The sequence below is a fragment of the Erpetoichthys calabaricus genome, chromosome 9 (assembly GCF_900747795.2).
Source record: "Erpetoichthys calabaricus chromosome 9, fErpCal1.3, whole genome shotgun sequence".
NCBI lineage: Eukaryota > Metazoa > Chordata > Cladistia > Polypteriformes > Polypteridae > Erpetoichthys > Erpetoichthys calabaricus.
In genome coordinates, this window is record NC_041402.2 from 192,717,789 (window position 1) to 192,738,748 (window position 20,960).

At 43.5% G+C, this 20,960-nt stretch overlaps 2 protein-coding genes across 3 annotated transcripts in view; one reads left to right on the top strand and one right to left on the bottom strand.

The window, feature by feature from the left end:
- The window catches only part of LOC114657709 (uncharacterized), a 284,979-nt gene that overhangs the window by 173,341 nt on the left and 90,678 nt on the right, over nucleotides 1-20,960 (bottom strand). The window lies entirely within an intron of this gene.
- The window catches only part of LOC114657708 (uncharacterized), a 161,832-nt gene that overhangs the window by 124,521 nt on the left and 16,351 nt on the right, over nucleotides 1-20,960 (top strand). Inside the window, exon 1 of one of the 2 annotated variants that reach the window (XM_028809586.2) lies at nucleotides 10,617-10,935. The exons of the other annotated variant lie outside the window; for it this stretch is intronic. The gene's annotated coding sequence lies outside the window, so the exon portion shown is untranslated. Of the gene's footprint in view, nucleotides 1-10,616; nucleotides 10,936-20,960 lie in introns of those variants that run through there. 2 annotated transcript variants of the gene reach the window in all.

Here is a 20,960-nt window from a genome sequence, read left to right on the forward strand (position 1 = left end):
AGAAGGTGGCACTTATCAGGATGAAGTTTAAGGTTGGCCACACGAAGCTTCTGCAGAACTTCCCTCAAGGACTCCAGAGCTTCCTGGAATGTCTTGCCATGAACCAGTAAATCATCCAAGTAGACAAGGCATTGAGTACCAGACATACCTGCCAATAATTTATCCATTAACCGTTCAAAGGTAGCTGGAGCATTGCAAAGACCAAAAGGCATAACTCGGAACTGCCAGAGCCCCTTTCCTGTGGAGAATGCAGTCTTAGGTCGAGCTTCAGGTGTTAGCGGCACCTGCCAATAGCCACTGCGCAGGTCTAGTGATGAAAACCAGGCTGATCCTGCCACCAAGTCCAGGGATTCATCAATGCGAGGCAACGGATAGGAGTCCTTGATGGTTACAGCATTTACCTGCCGATAATCAACACAAAATCGCCACTTGCCATCCTTCTTAGGGACAAGGACCACAGGAGAGACCCAGGGAGACTCAGAGGGTTCGATAATTCCGGCCTGTCTCATTTCCTGTAGAATGTTCTCAGCTGCTGTCTGTTTAGCTAGTGGCATACGGCGGGGGCGCTGTTTGATAGGGAAAGCACTCCCAGTATTGATGTCATGCTGCACAAGAGAAGTCTGGCCAACATCATCTGCAGAGGTAGCAAAACGGTCCCTAAAGTCATGTAACAACTGCCAGAGCTGGCGCTGTTGCTTGTGTGTTAACCCTTCCCTGTTGGCATTCCAAACAGTGCGGACAACCTTCATTACTGGTACGGTTTGAGTGATGTTAGTGAAAATAGGCACATGTTCTTCTTGGGGAGCCACCACTGGTGGTTCCCTCCTTCCTTGCTGGTGCCCTAACAAGGGGAGTGTCCCAATGCCTTGAAGATACAGAGTCCCCATCTGAAGATCTATTCGCGCTCCAACTGCTTGTAAGAAATCAAGTCCCAAGATACAGGAGTTGTTGATATTAGCCACCCAGACATCCTGCACCCACTGCTTCTTAGCAATACAAATGTCTACTTGTGCTCTGCCTAACATGGGGGTCATCTCACCTGTCACTGTCATCAACTTAGTAGAATCGGCTGCACATAGGACCGCCACATCCAACATGTCAGGATGGATAATAGATGCAGTTGACCCTGTATCCACCACTGCCTTGCATACATGGCCGCCAACCAAAACTGAAAGGTGACAGTAATCTCCCTCACCCAACTGACCAACAGGGACTGTTCTTGGGGCCAGCGTTGTCCCTCCTACACTGGTCCCATGTCGTTTCCCGGTACAATGCTTAGTTGGGAGTCCTCTTGTTTAGCCCTACTGGGGCAGTCACGTTGTAAGTGTCCATGTTGTCCACAGTACCAGCAGCTGGGTGGGCGCATTAGGCGTGAAGGGTTCCTGAATTTCTGTACGGTAGTCACTGGAGCCACTGCCTCATACTCTTGTTCTACATCTATGGCCTTAGTTTGGTGGATAGCTTCCGGTCTCCTCCCCTTGGTCGACTCTGCTGATGCGAGAGGTGCTTGGCTGTAACCCTCTTTAAGTATTTGTTCTGCCTCCTGGGCTGCAGACAAAGCTTGTTCCAAGGTCTCAGGCTTAGCAAAACGGACCTGCTGTCGGAGATATGGTGGGCTCAAACCCCGCAGAAATGCCTCCTTAGCCAACTCTGCCTGCACGGATCTGTCAAAATGGGGATAACCCCGTCGCACCAGAGACTGTACATCTGCTGCAAATGCCCCCAGGGCCTCAGTTGTCCTGCGAACCCTCTGCTCCAGCTGTTGTCTTATTGTAGTCACAGCTTCTATATGGCCAAACCGTCGCTCCAATGCAATTTCCAAAGCATGGGCATTTAACAGCTCATCTTCTGGCACATCCGTCAGAACCACCAATGCATCACCATCTAATGCTGCAGCCAGCTGTACAGCTTGGTCCTCCAAACTCCAGCCATTTGCCCTGGCAATCATGTGAAAACGAGTGTTGTATGCTTCCCAAGACCCAGTTCCATCAAATCTGCCAATCTTCAATACAGTCCCACCCATCCGTTGTGTCTTTATTTCATCACTCACATGCACCGCCTCACTAGCTGCCTTCAGCCACGTGTTGTCCATGCAGCATAACAGTTCTGTGTAGCCACGGCGCCCTTCGCGCAGTCCTTCAGCCAACACGTTTATTGCCTCTCCATCTACATGTGCCAATAACTGCCCTGCTCCATAATCCTCCGTCCATCCGTACTTATTTGCTAAATAAAGGAAGCGCTGTTTAAATTCGGTCCACGCCAACACACTCGGGAAGCGCTGCAATTCTTTCGTTTCTATCGCTCCATCCGGCCTCGCATTAAATTGAGCGTCTTCCATAAAATGGGGTCGCGCTGCAGGCTCAACAGCATTCAGCCTCATAAATGCAAACTGCTCCGACGGAGGCTCTAAGTCACCCTCTTGCTTCACGCGGGCTGAAAACCCGCCCTCCTCCATGAGTGCTAACTGCCTAGGCGAACTTATATGCGGCGTGAACGCTTCTTTAAATACACTCTCACCCGGACTTTGACTGCTACTTCGTTTCATTTCCACACTGTCGCGACTCCGTTTGTCTAATAACCAAATCCCACTTCTGATCACCAATGTGACGTCCCGTCGAATAACACACTCAGGAGCCGCTTGTCCGGGGAAGTCTTCCAAAAATGCCGACTGGCTTTTTATTCAATCAGCCGCGATATAAACGGTGCCCTACAGCCGCCCGTTGTCTGGGTCACGGGGCACCTCCAAAATAACAAAGACTAATCACCTTCGTCCTATCTACCTCTCTTACTCTCCCCACAGTTACTTCCCTTCCTTACACCTTATACTGTTCTCCCGCCTCCAACTCCAACTTCTGGCCACACACACCTTTTTATCACGCCCCATTAATTAACCCATATCCCTGTCACTCATCTCTCTCTAGGGAGGTGCCCCAAGCCCTTACAAACAGGGTTCCCTCAAGACTCCACCCCAACACTGCTTCCCTTCCCTATAGTCCATGCAATGGCAAGACACGTCACATTATGAACGATTTACATGGGGCACCTTTTTCCTTGGTGTGGAATCGTGTCCACCTAGAATCTGTAACAAATTAATGAGCATATTTTGCGTAAGGTAGCACGTATTATAACAATCCAGAATCTACTCTACGCCATGTCGATCATATCAGAGAGGCTAAGAAACGCTTCACTAAAGCCGACGTGGTCATTACACCAGTATATGCGCAAGACACTCTCATTAAACGTTTTTACTATTCAGTGATTCCCAGATCTGTAGCTGATTTGTATTAGTGATTTCCAAAAAGCAATGTGTGTAAAAGCGTGTGCTGCATAACTAATCACAACTGTCTTCTGCAATTTTAGGAAAGCTTCGGGAGTTTTGCGTTAATGAGACAAAAACGTTGTTAAGAAACTTTGCGAAATCATCCAGAGGTGAACATAAAGATCACTCAAGTACTGACAAGAAGGAGCAGCTGGATAAGCACATCTGGAGCCAAACTTTCAAAAAAGCACCTGACTTTGTCAGTAACATCCTTTCCTTCTGAATGCATCTTATCAAAGGCTGCGCCGGGGGGTAAATAAGTAATCTTCCGAACTGCAGCACAATGGAGTAAATCATTGATGTAAATAAAATTATTGAAAGACTAAGCTTTTGTCGTTTCTGTATTCTTAAACCATCTTCCAGTCCCACAATCCCCCGCAGTCACTGTCACATTTAACGTTCCCTGCTCCTTACCTGTCGTGTCACCCAAAGTATCAACACTCAGTGTCATTCAAGGCTTTACCGTCCTTCCTTTCATAGACATAAAATAAGACACACATTCCCTCTACATACGTGTCCAATAATAATAGTAAACTGGCAGGAACGAGAAAAAGCACAAGATGGGAATATTCATGACAAGAGCCTCGGCATCAGGGTGAGGATGTGCCTTGTCACCCATTACGTGAGCTCGTCTGCCACCCTTCAGTTGCACTGGCACACCTTACACTCTGGGGCAATTGCAATGGAGAATACCGACAATGTACACCTTCAGAAGTGGAATAAATCGACTGTAGAACATTTCAGATAAACTATGAATTTTGTTAATCTAAACAATGCAACATAACTATTATATGTGTTGTTACTTTTTATTTATTCTCACCAAACGTTACATATCTACATGGGAAATGAACATGGGTAATATGTTTATAATCATTCTCACTAAAATACACGGTCAAAATATATTAATGAGCAAACTGAGACACATTGGCCTTTAGGAAATATAAAAAAGCGTATGCGCTGTCATTTAGGACAGAATGCATTGTTAATTTGACGCACTCTCTACTGATGCGATGTCACAAAAAAAAAAGAAACAGCACAGTCCGTGCAAACTCATCGCCTCCTTGGTTTTTGACCTTATGATTGTCAACATCAAATCAATAAAGTCATTTTAAGAAGAGGACAAGTCTGCTATAGTCAGTTCAATGAACGCTCCTTTTAAAAAATTGCTTATACCGAATATAAATCAGAATCTCAATGATGCGGGACTCGCGAGTAGTAACGAATAATATATGACACTGAGAAATTGTAATTCCTAATAACGGGAACAAGTAAAAACTACGATTTCCTAAAACGGACACTGTAAATGTAGGCATTTCAATAAATAATTTAGGAGACTTGTGTGTGCATTTCAATACCAATTTAAGAACTACGTAGGCTACCTGTTGTACTATAAATGCTACCTCAAGCAGCACTTAACAGTAAATAGTCTAACAGGACAATGAATGACTGAAACGAAGATGCTGCGCCGCTACAATAAAGGTTCACACTGTCATTCTGCATGTTTAGAAGGCGCTGATTGGCTGAAACTGTTTATAGCGAATTGTCTTAAATTGATAGTGCCGTATAGCGATCAGAAACGAAAAGACACATTTAGGCATGCTGGACAGTAGTTTGTTTTTCTACAATACAAATTCAGTACGACACCAGGGTCTCCAAACACACAAATATGAAGCTTATTACGTTTTACAGTGAAACTCTTTACATACACAATATAATTAGGGACGTGTGCCCCCTGCCCGTCTACGGCGGCCCAATCTTCCCTCGACAGCTCGATTCGCTCGCTATCCGTCCGAGCTGAAAATATTGTTAAATGGAGGAATTGAAAAAAACCTTTAACAAGTGGAGGATCGACGACGCGAACCGCTGGTGTTTTTACCGAGAGACAGTTGCGATACCATTGAGCCACCTAATCAGGATAATCAACGAGCTTCGCACAACTGAACTACTACTACTGTTCTTACTGCGGCGGATGTGGAAATATGTTGTTTGACATATGCACGTTAAATTGGTTTAATTGACACGAGAGTATCATTGTTGTATTCTCCTAATGAAGACAAAAAAATTATATTTATAGATGTATACTATATGACGTACGGTTTTGAACAAAATTAAGCGTTCCATAAAAAGGTTGTACGATTTACCTAATCTTTTTATATATATAAAGTTGATATATGACAATATATCTTTGATACTATGTATCAGACAAAGGAAATCACAGCAAACCACAAGAACAATAATTACTTCTCAGCAACACCTGAATTGTGTAATGTCAATACGAATTACAAAATATAACTAGAGAGTTAAGTGTCAGATAGACTCTCAAAATATAGAGGTCAATGCCTTTGATTGTGCTGAGGCTTCACAAAGATTCAGTAACCATGTCTGCTCGAGACTTCGAAGCCCTATCATGATCCAATCTCTGTACTACGCATGTCTGAGGCTTCAGAGCTCCGTCATGAGCTCAGTACTACGCATGTCTGAGGCTTCAAATCCCCGTTCGAAGCCCGTCATGACGCAATCTCAGTAGTACTACGCATGTCTGAGGCTTCGAATCTGCTCGAGGCTTCGAAGCCTCAGTTAACCTAGTGCGCATGTCAGAGGCTTCGGTGTCCCGTCACGATCTCAGTACTCAGCATGTGTGAGGCTTCGGCACCCCATCAGGATGCAATCTCAGTACTATGCATGTCTGCTCATTGCTTCGAACCGCAATGCATGGGGGCGGGACATTTCCACTCCTCATGTCAGCTTACTGCTTTGACCCCAGAGAGTTAGGAAGTTATATTAATTACATTACACTGCATATTCCACCACCAGGTTACAAAATTTCAACAGAGTTGTGATTGGTGAAACAAATCTTTCTAGATCATCAACACAACTGAAATTATTGTGCAGTACATTACTTAGTGTCAAACTATAAAATGACAAATTTTGCATATTAAAATGCTGACTATTAGAATGCATAAGAACAGCTGTACTAATATGGTTCAAAACACTTCCTTCACCATAATACTCTGGCTGTTCTCATAAATATTCCAGTCTCTGTGTTGCACTGCCTCACTTCTATAGTGAACAGTGTTATGCGTGTATTCACTGAATATAGAAATCAACATATATATGATTGTACCGCTACTTCGCGGTTCACTTTTCGCGGATTCACGACTTCGCGGGTTTTTAAATACAAGTGATTGCCCGCCTATCGCGGAAGTTATGTTCCAGACCCATCAGCAACAGGAGAAAATCCGCGATATAGGAAGACCGTATAAATAAACATTTTTATAGTTTAAGCCTTAAAATACCCATCCCACATGCTTTAAACACATGTAAACTTATAAAACACACTTTGTTAACACATATGATATGTGAATGTCGGGCTAAGGATATGAGTAACATCTCACTATTATAAAACATTTTAACTTCACGCAAGACAAGACAGTGAGACAGGAAAATTGGTGATGTACAGGCTTTTAAATTATTGACACGCAGAGCAACAAGCAGCACAAAGCCAGCACAAAGTCCACTTCTCCTTAGCGTTCATTCAGCTCCCCACCCCCTTGACAATGCGAAGTGGCAGGAGCGTGCTTCTCCTCCGGGGAGGGGGGTTTGAGTGAAGGTGCACTCAGCTCTCTCACACACACACACACACTCCTCCTCCTCCTTCCGAACGTGCAGAGCGACAAGCAGTCATTTTGGCAGAAGCAGCACAAAGTCCATTTCTGCTCAGCGTGAGTTCATCTGCCCCCCTTCACAAAGTGAGTGCAGGCACATTGACGTCTGATCGCTGCGTGCAGTGTGCAGTGTTGGTCTGCGGTGTTTAAGAATGTAGAAAGTGTTTAAGAGCATAGGAAGTGTTTATAAGAGCGTGGGAAAGGTTAACAAGAGAGTGAGAAAGGTTTGTAAGAGTATGGGAAGGGTTTAATAAAGCCTTAGAAATATGTATAAATAATAAAATAAATATAGGTCGCTACTTCGCGGATTTTCACCTATCGCGGGGGGCTCTGGAACGTAACCCCCGCGATAGGTGAGGGATTACTGTATATATATATATATATATATTTGCAGCTGGAGATCCACAAAGGGAGAAAAAATGTATCATGTATCATAAAGTAGTTTTTATTCCTGAGCTTTCAACCCCTGCCAGGGGTCTTCATCAGAGGATAATGCTTAGACTTGCAAGAATCAAAGGCAATATATAGCAAAACATTATGTGGATGGGGGGTGGCTAAATCAGTGTGATTGGGAAGGGGGGGGTTGGGGTAGGGGGGGGGGTATTGGGTGTACAGTTAATTTATTATGAACGTGTTCTTCTTGTGTGTCCTCACAGGTGGCGCAATGGTAGTGCTTCTGCTTTGCAGTAAGGAGACTGTGGAAGATTGTGGGTTCGCTTCCCGGTTCCTCCCTGTGTGGATAGCGCTTTGAGTACTGAGAATAGCGCTATATAAATGTAATTAATTATTATTAAGTTTACATATGCTGGATTTACGTCCAAGTGTCTGTTGATGGCGTTCTCATTTGATAACCAAGATTTGGCCAGCTCTCTGCCACTTTTAGTACTGGCCTTAAATTTGACTTGTCCCAGTTAAATGTATGTCCTGTTGATTTAGTATGCGTGTAGATCAATGACAGTGAGTCCTTTCTTCTGATGGCGTTGCGATGTTCCTGTATACGTGTTGCGATTCTTTTTGAAGTTTGTCCTATGTATACTGCTGAGCAAGAACTGCGTGGAATACTATAAACTGCGTTTCGTGTTTCTGCTATCGATTTCTTGTTTTTAGCATTAAAGAGGACCGTGCGCAGATTGTTCGTGGGTTTACTTTGGTCAGCGGCTGTTGTATGTAAAGTGCTTTATAAATAAAGTTGACTTGACTTGACTTGACTTGTGCACTATTCTGACACCTGACTTGGCCAGGATGCCCGCTGTACCTTCTGACACATTGTGGTGATAAGGGAGTGAGTGCCAGGTGGGGTGGGGGTTCTGATTCAGTTAAATTGTTTGCTGAGTTTTTTGGCGTCTTCTGTGTAAGCTCCGATTAATGAATGTTTTTGAGTATCCGTTTGAAGTTATTCATTCATTTTTGTTTCCTTCGTATTACAGTGGGTGTGGACTCTTCTGAATAAAGTTTTAACACAGCTCCGTTTATGAGATACCGGGTGGTTGCTGGTGAAGTGTAATACCTTGTTTGATATTCTATATGTTCTATTTACTGTGTTATATGTTGTTTTTATACTGTTTGCTACGATATCACTGTTTCTGTCCCTTCTCATAAATATTCCTTTTCTTCCTCAGGTTCATTATTACTGCTAGAATTACTGCATTAATGTTCAATATGTCTGTCAGTCAGTCAGTCATTGTCCAACCTGCTACATCTAAACACAGGGTCACGGGGGTCTGCTGGAGCCAATCCCAGCCAGCACAGAGCGCAAGGCAGGAACAAATCCCAGGCAGCATGCCAGCCCAGCGCAGGACACACACATACACCAAGCACACACTAGGGACATGTTAGGATCTCCAATGCACCTAACCTGCATGTCTTTGGACTGTGGGAAGAAACCGGAGAATCCGAAGGAAACCCACGCAAACGCGAGGAAAACATGCAAACACCACGCAGGGAGGAGCCGGGAAATTAACCCGGGTCTCCTTATTGTGAGGCAGCAGTGTGATAAAGATGTATCTAATGAAAATATGTGTCTTGTTTCATGTGTATGATGAAATGGTAGATCTAGCTAACGTAGAGGGTTTCATTAGTTGTATTAGCTATATTATGTTACAATAGGTAAACTGCAGGTCTTGTACTTTGAACGTTAGGTGATATACGTGTATCAAGTCTTATTTGCGCATGCTTCGAGATAAATGATTAGTATGGGCTGCTCTTACGGTAAACAAGAATAAATGTTTCTGGCAAAGACAGATTTTTTTTGAAATTACTATAAATATGGATAGCTGCCTGCTCTTTGTTTCCAGTGCATTAGTAGATCTTCATGCCGGCGTCTGTATAAATCGATGAAGAGTCTACAGCGTCGTCATTAACAAGGCTAACATGGGGTGAAGTAATTGACAGTGCTGATAAAAGTAAACACACGACATATCTCAGTGACATTTGGTTTTACCTCCCCTTCATCATCTCACGTGCACTTTTAAACAAGCTTCAAGGTGTCGTTTTGAAACATTTGTGCGTCAAAAGCTCAGCGTCTCATTTCCAATGCACGTGATGATGTGGATGTGTAGCGCCAGTTCGTATCAGTATAGTTATTGCAAAATTTAGTGACAGTTAGTGATGGACCAATCGCATTTCCACGAGGTGTAGTCTAGTTTGGTTGAAGGGTTTAATTCAAATACTGATATATGCTGGTTTTACATTGGAATTAGAATATGAATGTACATTATGCAGATTAAATTCCCGATTAGAAGTCTAACACCAACCAGGTTTTCAAGGAGCATTGCCGCATAATCAGAACTATCAATCAAACGCATCAGGCAACGGCAATCTGCAATCCCCAGACAGATGCTGACCAGGTTTGTTATTGAACACGAGACCTGGCGCTGTCCGACTGGCGTAATTGTTCAAGCCACCGTTACGCATACATTTACTTCTAAACAACGGTAATCCGTGCTGGCGCCTAACGTAACTAGTCAACGTTGATCCGATTACTGCAGAATAATTACTTGCTAAGCGTATGTCGATTTACAATTGCCAATTATAATTTTTGACTTCAAAGGTGTATATCACAACTTCATAGAGATTCGGTATTCGTCCACAATGCTCTAAGAGTTTACTGTTAAAATGTGCTGTTAATACAAATGGCCAGGAGGTGTCCCTAGAGAGGTGAGTGTCAAATGCTTCGAAGCTTCGATACGATTTCCGACACAATTGCTTCAAACGTGTTGATGCTTCATGAGGCTTCACTCCGCCCATCACTATATAAATGTTTGCGTGCTAACATACTAATGCAAATGACTCGCGTAGTGGAAAGTGGTGGGCGGGGAAAGTTAACCCGAAGTAATAAACTGACTGCAGCTCTGAGAGAAAAGGTTTGCCCAGGGCACCAGACAGGCTAGGACCGCCCCTGGTAACAAGCTAAATGGAGAAATGCTGATGTCTTTTGTCATTTGCATCTTATTGCTAATAAGGAGCAATTAAAAACCGAGAATACCGCTGTTCAAAACTAAAATAAGCAATGAGGTTTCAAAATCCTAACGAGCGAGGCAACTGAAGTGAAGCAGAAGTGTTACTTGAGCAATAAGTGCTTCTTATTAAACAACTGGGTTGGAGCAAAAACCTGCATCACCCCCCAGGACCGTAATTGGGGACCCCTGCTATAGGCAATAAACTAGACAATTTACGAGTATTAAAAATTGTCAATTGAAAATAATACAAATGGGCCAGACAATGGTGATTTTGCTAAGTGCACTACTCTGTTCCTGAAATGTTATACTTTAAAGCGAGAACACTCGATTCCTTTTCATCGAGCTGATCGGCAGGTTCGTTCAGGGCGTAGTCCACACCATTCTTCCTTTAAGGCCGCGCCATCGGAGTTCAGTTTCGTCGTCTTCCACCGTTTCTCCCAGGACTTCAGAAACTGACTGATTTCGACTTTGATTGATGTTTACTCCCATATCTGTAAGTGTTTTTAATAGTTTATAAGGATGAAAAATAGCTTGTGTATATATACACGAAGGATGTTCAAAACTTTTCCGCACCTTTATATTTTCGTTGGAAAGGTGACTATGTAGAAAACTGATGTAACTTTTTTTAAACTCTTAATAGTCTAAAAAAAGTACGGAAACCTTTCGAACGTCTCTCGTATATGAACAGGGGTGGACAAAAGTAGGTTTACTGTTGTGAGTATACGCGAAACAATTTATTCTTGTACTAATATTTATTTATGAATTTGTATGTTATTTGTTAGCGACCTGTATCTTACGCGCACTGTGCCATTGTTTTGAGTTGATTGAGCTAGTGTAATAATCATAACCTGCATGTCTTTTTTTCCTTAAGGACAACTGTAAACCTCTTGCCCATCCCTGTGTGTATATATTTACGTGTGTATGTTTTGTAAATACAAATTTAATTTTTTTCCTGTCGGGTTTAAACCTTAGTGCTTTATCGTTTGTTAATAGGAGTTTCTGCGTTCCTGCCTTCTTTCACACAAAAGGTCAGTCACTATGGACGCCCACGATGGGCGCCAATTGGTACTCTTTACGGTGCGTTATCTCAAGCTTCCATTTGCCCACCCCCGCAATAAAAAAAACAAAAACGTGGTTCGGCGTTTTCCATATACCGCAAAACCTCCTGGATAATGGAGCATACGTTTACGTCCATTTGAAGAGCTGACTAGTAGAACCGCAGATTCTCTCAAACTGAAGGAGACGCTCAAAGGTTGCAGATGATTTTTTAAAATGTCAGTTATTTTCCAGTTACCTGATCCTAATGGTAATATATATGCGTATACGAAATATACGAGGGGTGTTCAGAAAGCTTCCGCACTTTTTAAACTGTTTATTAAGCACCAGTAATACACTTGACTTGAGTATTTCTAGTTTTCATCCTCTTTCTCTGTACGTTTAGCATTCGTTTGCTCAGAGGTTGATGCGCTTGCTGCTTCCTGAGCAGCTCTTCTTTTCTCCACCTTTTGCGGCCCGCTGCTCCTCTTCTTCCGTCGGCATATTTTCGCGTTAAAACTGATTGTTTTTGTGTTGCAATTACTTAGTATGTTGTTCTGGCACTTAAGTCTTCAATCTGCCACAAGAATGATTTTAAGATATGAAGAGGTAGGGGAAGTGACCGCGAAGGTGGTCGGGAATGAGAACGGTGCACGTACGTACGCGCCGCACTGCCGAGACTGGATTCTACAATACAATAAAATAAAAATAAAGGAGTAATAAAAACCATCACCCCGAAAGCGGATAGTAGAGGTCACGTAGTATGTGTACCAAATTTCAGGTCAATAGCCGAGACGGTTTGCGAGCTACAGGTGATTTAAAATCCTGGACAGACAAACTAACAGCCATAGCGTATTATATAAGAAGATTTCAAAACAAATTACGAGCACTTTTCTACGTAGTCACCTTCGTTTGCAATGCAGTTTCTCAGGCGTCGTACCAACTTTTCAATGCCCAATTATTACTTCCGCACTTGTTGGAAACGGTGAATGCGGAAGCTTTTTGAACGTCCCTCGTATTTCTGCCTGAATAAATTTAAAATAACAAACGTCAAGTACTTGTATCTCCACTGCCGCTTTATTTATAGATTTGTTTCATTGTGGTACAAATGTCCTTCTATAAAGTGTTGCATGTGTTCCTATCTTATTTCGTGTGCTTCCTTGCTGTTTGTTCCTCATTCATCGGTTTGTCTGTGAATGTGTTCGTTTAACGCGCTTTTCCAGTAGATTGTGCTGGCTAGTTTGTGGTGTAAACCGTGACTGTTAGAAAATAACTGAAGAATCAGCGTTACTGTTTGCCGAGTTATTAATTAGTATTGAGTTGTAATTATGTAGCGCCTTACTTCATATCACAGTTTTATGTAATTGTACTTAAGTTGTCTGGTACCTAACAAGAAAAGTCCAGTTGCTATGACTCAACTACCAGATAATTTCACCTGGATGACTGAGAATTTTCACAGACATGTACTTAAGTTGGATTCATTGTGTTGTGACGTGCAGACAGGTGCCGGGAACTGAAAGTGATGCTAGAGGACGGGGAAGGTTAAGTGAAAGACAGCCTAAAAGGTATAAAGTCCTGAGGCCTCGTGTATAAACGCTGCATACGCACAGAAATGTTGCGTAAGAACGTTTCCACGTTCAGTTCGCGATGTATAAAACCTACACTTAGCGTAAAGCCAATCACTTTTCCACGGTACCTGATACCCTGAGGTAAAGCCTATTAAATATCACAAATGAATATTAGAAGTCACTGGAAAATGGAGGGAGTTAACACTGCAAATAAAAGCCTTTTGTAAATGTTGACTTTTTGGCAGCAAATCATTTCTAATCTCTCCCTCACTGTCACGCAAACAGATAGCGAGGAGGCAGCACGTCGCACGATATGCCTGCACTAATGTAGGAAACAGCGCACACATTGTCCTGTGCATGGTGCAGACGGTGCTGGCGCCGCTGCGGTGCTCAACATAAACATTTCCTTGTGCTCCAGTCCGGTCCGGACAAATGTTTTATAAACAAAATGAAGATAGAAGTCTCTCCAGATTGCCGCAATAATCCTCCCTGATCACTAGAGGGCCTATGCCCAGAAACGGCCTTGCCCTATCGCAGCGGTTCTCAAACTGTGGGGCGCGCCCGAAGTATCAAAAAAGGGGGCGCGAAGATGTGAAAAAAAGAAAACAAGAATCGAAAATATGAAAAATACATCTATTGAAACCAAAACAAATCAACTTAAACTGCATTCTGATACTAGATATAGAATGTCTAAGTTAAGTAGGTATAATAAAATATGCATCTGATATATCATTAATTTTAAAAAAGAACAAATTGGTATTAGTGGGCTCCTTTCATTAAAAATGTTAGGGGGGCGGGATTAAAACTGTTATGAAAACTCGGGTCGCAAATACTTAGGTTGAGAAACGCTGCCCTATGGCACTGGTTTGTGCTCCTGCAAATGTAGACAGTAGCAGACTGTGGCTTCAGATTTTCACTTGTGGTTAAGTAGATGAGAGAACACAGCAAAGCTTCTGCAGTTGTAACTTTTTCATTCTGTTGATACAAATGACTACCTGTCTCTGTTTATAGCTTTCTGATTATACAGTCCTATGAAAAAGTTTGGGAACCCCTCTCAGCCTGCATAATTGAGACTCCTTTCAACAAAAAAATAACGGTGGTATGTCTGTCTTTCATTTCTTAGGAACATCCGAGTACTGCGGTGTTTTCTGAACAAAGATTTTCAGTGAAGCAGTATTTAGTTGTACGAAATCAAATGTGAAAAACTGGCTGTGCATAAATGTGGGTCCCCTTGTCATTGTGCTGATTTGAATGCCTGTCACTGCTCAATGCTGATTATTTGGTTGGATGAGCTCGTTAAACCTTGAACTTCATAGACAGGTGTGTCCAATCATGAGATATAAAGGTATTTAAGGTGGTCAATTGCAAGTTGTGCTTCCTTCCCTTTGACTCTCCTCTGAAGAGTGACAGCATGGGATCCTCAAATCAATTCTCCAAAGATCTGAAAACAAAGATTGTTCAGTCTCATGGTTTAGGGGAAGGCTACAAAAAGCCATCTTGGAGGTTTAAACTGTCAGTTTCAACTGTAAGGAATGGAATCGGGAAATGGAAGGCCACAGGCACAGTTGCTGTTAAACCCAGCAGGTTTGGCAGGCCAAGAAAAATACAGGAGCGGCATATGAGTAGGATTGTGAGAATGGTGACAGACAACCCACAGATCACCTCCAAAGACATCTTGCTGCAGATGGTGTATCTGTACATCGTTCTACAATTCGGCACAATTTGCACAAAGAACATCTCTATGGCAGGGTGATGAGAAAGAAGCAGTCGCTTGTTGTATGCAGATGTTCATTTAGACAAGCCAGATTCATTTTGGAACAAAGTGCTTTGGACTGATGAAACAAAAATGGAGTTATTTGGTCAGAACAAAAAGCGCTTTGCATGGTGGAAGAAGAACACTGCATTCCAAGAAAAACACCTGCTACCTACTGTCAAATTTGGTGGAGTTTCCATCATGCTGTGTGGCCGGTTCAGGGGCCCTTGTTAAAGTCAAGGGTCAGATGAATTCAACCCAATATCAACAACAAATTCTTCAGACATCAGTCACAAAGTTGAAGATACGCAGTGGTTGGATATTCCAACAAGACAATGACCCAAAACACAGTTCGAAATCTACAAAGGCATTTATGCAGTGGGAGAAGTAAAATGTTCTGGAATGGCCGTCACAGTCCCCTGACTTGAATATCCCCGACAATCTATGGGATGATTTGAAGCAGACTGTCCATCATATTGAACTGAACTGGAGAGATTTGGTATGAAGAATGGTCAACAATACCTCCATCCAGAATCAGACACTCCTCACAGGCTATAGGAGTACAGCGTCTAGAGGCTGTTAGATTTGAAAAAGGAGGCTCAACTAAGTATTGATGTCATATCTCTGTTGCGGTGCCCACATTTATGCACCTGTCTAATTCTGTTATGATGCATATTGCAGATTTTCTTTTAATCCAATAAACTTAATGTCACTGCTGAAATCCTACTGTTTCCATAAGGCATGTCAGATATTAAAAGGAAGTCCAAACAATTAAGAGGGGTTCCCAAACTTTTCCATATGACTGTATAAGATGAAGTTTGAAAATCAGGTGTGTCAATAATAGCATAAAAGCCTGGGGCGGCAAGAGATGGAGGAGCGGAGGCAGCTGAAAGGTGGATGGCCCTCACAAGGACCTTTTTTTTGTCTTCTTCTTTAGCCACTGGGCAATGTCATCCTCCTCTGCCTCTTTGGCTTAACCTGACTCTCTCTCTCTCTCTCTTGTTTTGTGAATTTCTGCCTAATAGAGGTTGGCTGTTAGGTTTCTGTGACCTAGGACATGTAACTCACTGGCATTTTGCTCGGAGCTCTTCACTTGTGGTGATCAATTCCATACCCTTGTCCTGTAACAGTCCTGAACGGGCCCCCAAACCGATGTTTACTCAATTATGCTGACTTCTTTTGTACGTTGCTTTGGATAAAACCATCCTTTAAGCAAATAAATGTTGATATAAGGGTGGCACGGTGGCGCAGTGGGTAGCGCTGCTGCCTCGCAGTTGGGAGACCTGGGGACCTGGGTTCGATTCCCGGGTCCTCCCTGCGTGGAGTTTGCATGTTCTCCCCGTGTCTGCGTGGGTTTCCTCCCACAATCCAAAGACATGCTGGTTAGGTGGATTGGCAATTCTAAATTGGCCCTAGTGTGTGCTTGGGGTGTGTGTGTGTGTCCTGCGGTGGGTTGGCACCCTGCCCGGGATTGGTTCCCTGCCTTGTGCCCTGTGTTGGCTGGGATTGGCTCCAGCAGACCCCTGTGACCCTGTTTGGATTCAGCGGGTTGGAAAATGGATGGATGGATGTTGATATGAACTTAAGGAAGCATGATACCAAACTCTGAATTGTTTTAATGGAGTCTGGAAAAGCTAGTTGTGGTTTGGAATGAGGAAGAAACAAATGACTATTCCAGGAAATACGGTTGTTACCCAATTTTTTGCAAGCAGGAAATGTTGCCACCCCTCATATTTGTCAGTGCTTGTGGTAGTTCAAGGACAAAAATGCTTTTACCTCCTTTGTGGTTTCGTCCATTTTTGCTTGTTAATAAATAACATGCCCTTGTTTCTGATCTCCAAACAAATTTAGTATAAAACAAGAGACAATTCCGAGTAGACACAACTCGGTTTTCCTTCAATAAATGGTAATTTTAAAACAAGTCCACAGATTTCTGTATCACTCTGTGATAAAGTAATTGCCCCCATAGTGGCTTAATCAAATGGGAATGGCTTAGATGATTGCTTCTAGCCCTATTGAATCTGAACATCACTTCAGCAGAACCTTTCCAGCAATGTGAAGTTGGCCTAAAAGTTTTAACAAGCAGCACACCATGCCTCGATCAGAAGAAATGCCTGAAGACCTAAGAAGGAAAGTTACTGAAACATATCAGTGGAGAAAGCTGTGACGATGCGGGTTCTCTCCATGCTCCCAATGCCTTCTGGGAGCTCTGAAACCAACACCGTCGGTAATGTCACCAAGATAAGCTGACAAATGAGGACAAATGAAACCAGGGGATCTATCCAAAAAGTGCATAAGTGCTTTTATTAAAACGGCAGTGTCCCAACAAAAGTGCAGTGCCTCAGTTTCTTCAATCAATAATAAATTCATCAAAACAAGTGTCCAGGGGGATAAAAACCCATCAATAAATAAATCCAACAATAAATGAATTCAACACAATCCAACCTCTGCTCCTTAGGGACAAGCTGACAGAGATGGGATTAGATTCATACCTAGTGGCATGGATCGTGGACTATCTTAAAGACAGACCTCAGTATGTGCATCTTGGGAACTGCACGTCTGACATTGTGGTCAGCAACACAGGAGCGCCACAAGGGACTGTACTTTCTCCGGTCCTGTTCAGCCTATATACATCAGACTTCCAATACAACTCGGAGTCCTGCCACATGCAAAAGTTCGCTGATGACACTGCTATCATGGGCTGTATCAGGAATGGGCTGGAGGAGGAGTATAGGAACCTCATCAATGACTTTGTTAAATGGTGCGACTCAAACCACCTACACCTGAACACCAGCAAAACCAAGGAGCTGGTGGTGGATTTTAGGAGGCCCAGACCCCTCATAGACCCAGTGATCATCAGAGGTGACTGTGTGCAGATGGTGCAGACCTATAAATATCTGGGAGTGCAGCTGGATGATAAATTAGATTGGACTGCCAATACTGATGCGCTGTGCAAGAAAGGACAGAGCCGACTATACTTCCTTAGAAGGCTGGCATCCTTCAACATCTGCAATAAGATGCTGCAGATGTTCTATCAAACAGTTGTGGCGAGCGCCCTCTTCTACGTAGTGGTGTGCTGGGGAGGCAGCATTAAGAGGAAAGACGCCTCACGCCTGGACAAACTGGTGAGGAAGGCAGGCTCTATTGTTGGCATGGAGCTGGACAGTTTAACATCTGTGGCAGAGCGAAGGGCGCTCAGCAGGCTCCTATCAATTATGGAGAATCCACTGCATCCATTAAATAGTATCATCTCCAGACAGAAGAGCAGCTTCATCGACAGACTGCTGTCACTGTCCTGCTCCACAGACAGATTGAGGAGATCGTTCCTCCCCCAAACTGAGACTCTAATTCCACCCGGGGGCGTAAACGTTAATATTTAATATTATACATCGTTATTGTCTGTTTTTTCACCTGCATTATTATCCTTTAATATTTATTGTATCAGTACGCTGCTGCTGAAGAATGTGAATTTCCCATTGGGATTAATAAAGTATCTATCTATCCTTTAAAATACGAGGTTAAAAATGCAGTAGTTAAAATGCAGTCTCTCTTTACTCTCTGGCCCACCACCATCTCTTTCTCCCCAGCTCACCCATTGCTGCATCAGCCGGCGGAGACCCCAAAGCCACGAGCTCCTTCAGCAAACTTCCGTCTTGGCCTCCTTACGGACGTCACTGCCAGACCGTCCAAGGTCGACTCTCCTCCCTTCATCTGTCGTGCTAACGTAGTCGCTCCTCGGATCCCTCGGGAGGACACCTGCTCTGCTCACCTCACTCACTTGAGCTTTCAGTGGGGTGAACTAGCCCCCAGAGTACCACCGCTCCTTCACTGGGCCCAGCTCATTCGGCTTCCCGTTTTCAGGTGGCCAGATCCTCCTGCTTAGACTGCTCTTTACTGACCATTAACCTTTTTTTTTTTTTTTCCCCCTTCACCTCTCTCTCTCCTGTTCTAGATTTCAAGGGTGTTGACCAGTATTAATACCCACACGCCTCCATGGGCGCAGTGACTTAATCATGCACCGCAGGAAGCCACTGCGGCAATCGAACGACCGCACCCACACGTGTAGGTGCGACTCGCTCTAACTACCCCATTAACTCCCCGCGGTCATGCAATTGCACCCACGGAGAACGATACAGCTATACAGATTTAAAACCCAGTATTTTTTTTTTTTTTTTTTTATTCGAAGCCGCGGACCCGCTAGACCACAAATGGGTCACAATTTAGAGATTTAGAATTCACACTGCCTACTACCCACTATGGAGGGCGAGGGGGCATGTCCGTCAACCCCACCTAGGTTCTCCAAATGGGCTTTGACTGCAACTGCGTTCATCCTTATCCCTTTGAACATCATGTTAGAAAACTTTGTGTTTTTGTCAGTGTTGTTTAGCTTTGATAGGGGTGTCTAAATGAGAGGACTGAGCATCAAAATAAAATAAGAATATTTGCTCCAACCATCGTCATGTGTCTAATGCTATTTTGAGCTTAGAGTCACACTGTCACTTTTCTGGCTCCACTGAGTTCTGCATACTTGTAGTTTCTGGGAGCAGCCCGCTTAACCAGCTGTCCTTACATTATGTGTGGAAAGTTCTCCCATTCATCCCAAGGCTCTCCCAACAGCAGACCTGGAGGGCACACTACTGTAAACTCGCACACCCAGCCAGTTTGGAAACCAAAAACCTAACAACAAAAAAGACATTTTGGAATGTAGAAGTAAACGAAGGAATACCTGGAGAAAAACCCACCCAGACAACCAGGATTTGCTTCCAGAACAGGTCATCCACCTGAAACTAAGCAATGTTCAGGTCCGACCAGTACTTGGATGAGAGACCATGCAGAAGAAGTTTGGGTTGAGGCTGGAAGAGGTGTTGGTGATGCCAGCAGGGGGCGCTTACCCTATGGTCTGTGTGTAGATCCCAATGCGCCAGTGCAGTGATGAAGGGCACTGTGCTGTAAAAATAGTGCCAATTTTTGGATGAGATGTAAAATCAAGTTCCTGACTCTGTGGTCATAAAAGAACCCTGGGCATCTGTCAATTTGTATCCTGATGTCCTGGCTTGATTTCCTTCCACAACCTGGTCATTCTGGGCCCCCAAGTCATCCCCTGTCTCTAATTTGTTATATCTCTCCACTTCACCACCTGGCGGCTGATGTGTGGTGGGCATAGTGGCGCAGGGGTGTCTGCCATTGCATCATCTGGGTGGGAGCTGCACATTGGTGGTGGTTGACATGGCACCTCACTCACTCACTATGAAAAGCACTATGAATATAGATCGTAGGTATCATCTTTGAGTTGTCGCAGAGTTTTGAAAAACAAATCTCCATGGTAAAGTCCAGTTTTTATCAAGTGAGGCAAATTTCTAAACTAAAATTCTTTCTATCATAAAAGGACTTGGAAACAGTCATTCATGCATTTATTGCATCTTGCCTAGATTATTGTAACTCCATATGTGGGGCTGTCGCACCTTCAGCTGGTTCAAAATGCTGCAGTGAGATTCTTTAGTCAAGAGAAAAGGATCATATCTCCGCCATTTTAGCCTCTCTCTCCACTGGCTACCAGGTGAGGTGTCACATTGATTTTAAAATCTTGTTGTTTTTAAAGCCTTGCATGATGTCACTCTACAATACATCTGCAATCTCCTTAACCCCTCTGTGGGACCAAGAGCATTGAGGTCATCTGGATGACGACTCCTTGTAGTGCCAAGATCTCGGCTGAAGTCTAGAGGAGACGGAGCTTTCTCAGTTGCTGCTCCTAGGCTTTGGAATGACTTGCCTTTTCACTTCAGGGGGGTATTTTCCGTACGTCGCTTAAATCATCCGAGATCAGGTGCCTCATCTTGGATAAGTTAATGCCAGTGAAACTCATCCGGGATAGGTCGGTTTTTCAAACGCAGCCGTGTATTAGATTAGTCTAGCTGGATTTAATCATCAGAGATGAATGTGCGCGCCCGTGCTGATTTGAAAATCCCAAATATATTGAGTCTAGAAAACATGATCAGCGAGTCTTTGATGGGCTGTAACAAAATGACGAAAGAACGGGCGCATTTTTTTTTCCCACACAAGCGGAGCAAGACCTTTTATTCGAAGGACATGAAGATTTCAAGATTTAATATGCACAAGGGGTAACACTGCAAAAGCAGTCCAAACCAGAAAAGACGTCTGGCA